The 2,534-nt window shown below is 43.9% G+C and overlaps 1 pseudogene; it reads left to right on the top strand.

Moving 5' to 3' along the window:
• Positions 1-371: 371 nt before the first annotated feature.
• LOC147436121 (uncharacterized) lies at positions 372-1,400 on the top strand (annotated as a pseudogene).
• Positions 1,401-2,534: the final 1,134 nt, after the last annotated feature.

Here is a 2,534-nt window from a genome sequence, read left to right as displayed (position 1 = left end):
TTGCCCCAACCGTCCCTACCTTCTCCTGTCCGCAGTAAGTTCTCCTGTCCGATGCGGATGACATAGAGTACATTGAAGATTCAGATAACATCACTATCGTGCACCTTCATAGTCCAGAGCAGTAGGGCGCTTCTCAAGGGCTCCCATAGGAAGAAGAAGAAGCTCATACCACCTCCACGAAAGAGGAGTCCGACGTGGAGACAGACGATGACTCTCTTGTATCTTGGGCCTCAACTTCCATCTCCGACGTCGAGCTTTCGACTGACCCTACTGCCCAGTCGGACCCACTGGTTGTCTTTGACACCACTCTCCCTTACCACTCCCTCAATGCCATTTTCAGTACAACTGATTTGTCCACACTCAACATATCTATGTTAGCGGCTACGTTACTCTTGGAGGTACACATTTTCAACTCCAAAAATGCACCAAACTTTTTCACACTTTGTCTAGCCACACTGTAACTTTGGAAATTCTTGGGGATACCATAGGGCTAGCCACTACATCTGCATCATTCCCTAATAATGTCCATGCCTATCAGGGTCATCATTAGTACTCCCTAGTTGAGGATGTAGTATCCACCACGAATGATCTTCTATCACCTCCACAAAGCAACTTTGTAGAAAACAAAAAAATCTTCAACATCATCTCTTACTACTTCTTGTTTAGAGAAAAATTAGAGCCTAAAAGCAACCCCAAACCTCAACGAGCACACAATATTTGTGATGCATATTGTTGCCTAGTCACATACACTCCTTTTCCCTTTCACAAGCTCATTTTAGATCACCTGTGTGACCGAGCAAAGCGCTATAGGCAACAAATAAATAGTCATTAGTTTTTTTGCTGCTACTCCACTCCCTTACTAATTCTTTGGTATATTGAATAGCTTGAGTCTGCATCTAGGTCTAGGCACATTGCACATGCACATGCATCTTCACTTCCACATATAACCTCAGCATTGACTGTAGCACCTCTGACATCGGCTTCAACTGCCCCCAAAAAGGGCAAACTGAAAGCTACTTTGCCTCCCCATCGCACGCCATCTACATGCCTTCGGATGAACGTCCTTTGAGATTTGCTAGCTTCTATTGGAGTCCTCCCCTTCTCGGAGTCTCAACACATCTCCTCACTTTCACTTGCACAAACCACCACTCACACTACCCAGTCATCTTTCACTGCACAAGCACCTTCATCATCCACACACATAGACCTTTGTCATGACACCTTGCCACCCCCCTCTTCTATACCACTTTCCAGCACTCCGTCAAACACCTCTGCACATGGAATTTCATGCTATTTTTCTCGTACTCCACAATCACTGGCCCCTATCTTCACTGTTGGAATTAGGGTTGCAAGAAAACACACACACATTGGAGAAGACAAAGGAAGCTCAAGGCACATAATAGACAGTGTATTACTTAGTGTGCAATGGAAAGATTAGTTAGCCCTAGAGTGATGGGCATATATAAAATGCACGGGGAGTAACTTGCCCAAAGCTTTGCAGAAAGCTTCGAACTTCTCACAAGACAATGCCTTTGTGAAAAGATCTGCAAGGTTTTCTTGTGAGTTGGCACATAAGCCAAGTTGATCTCTCCTGCTGAGAGCCTCTCCCTAACATAGTGGTAATTCACCTCAATGTGCTTTGTGCGAGCATGAAAAACTAGGTTCCTTGCAACTGCCACTGCACTATGACTGTCAGTGTAAATAGTGTTGGCAGTGTCCTGTCCAACACCCAATTCAACCATAAGGCATCTGAGCCATACACACTCAACCGTAGCTGTGAAGATTGCCCTCTACTCAACCTCACAACTCGCAGTGGCCACAATAGGTTGCTTCTTGCTCAACTATGATATGTATGAGTTTCCAAGCATGAACAAAAACCACTTGTGGAGACTCGTGTGTCAAAACAACCAACCCAATCCAAGCTTGAAAAAGAACGCAAATATGGCAACAATGATCCTCCCTTGGGATAAAACAAGCCAAGATGTAAAGTGCCACTCAAGTAGCAAAAAATCCTCTTGACAACCTGCCAATGCTTAGACCCTAGGCTATGTATGAATTTGCTGACTTGTGACACTACAAATTGAATATCTAGCCTCGTGTTGCATACATAAATGGGGAATCCAACAACAGTTTGGTAAAGAGTGACATATGCAGGATCACCAGCATCATGAAGATGCAATTTTAAACCTGTTTCCATGGGAGTGGCAATAGGTTTGCAATTCCAAGTACAAACTTACATAGCAATGTCTCTATGTAACTTTCTGACACAAGGCAATATCACCCATCACACTGCTTAAACTGTATACCCAAGTCATGATCCAGCAGTCCCAAATCTTTCATCTTGAAAGTAGCATTCAAATTAGCCTTAACTTCAGCAATATGTCTCTCATTTGGTCAAGTGATCAGCAAATCATCCACGTAGAGAACCACAATGAGAAGTTCATCACCCTCACACTTTACATACAATGTGCTTTCTGTTGGATTGTTACAAAAGCCTCGTTTGACCTGTCAGCCTTCTCATACCAAGCACGAGG

Source organism: Adiantum capillus-veneris, chromosome 18 (assembly GCF_014529385.1).
Source record: "Adiantum capillus-veneris isolate H3 chromosome 18, ASM1452938v2, whole genome shotgun sequence".
Classification (NCBI taxonomy): Eukaryota; Viridiplantae; Streptophyta; class Polypodiopsida; order Polypodiales; family Pteridaceae; genus Adiantum; species Adiantum capillus-veneris.
The sequence above is the reverse complement of the archived record's forward strand: the minus strand, read 5'-3'. Positions and strand labels throughout refer to the sequence as shown.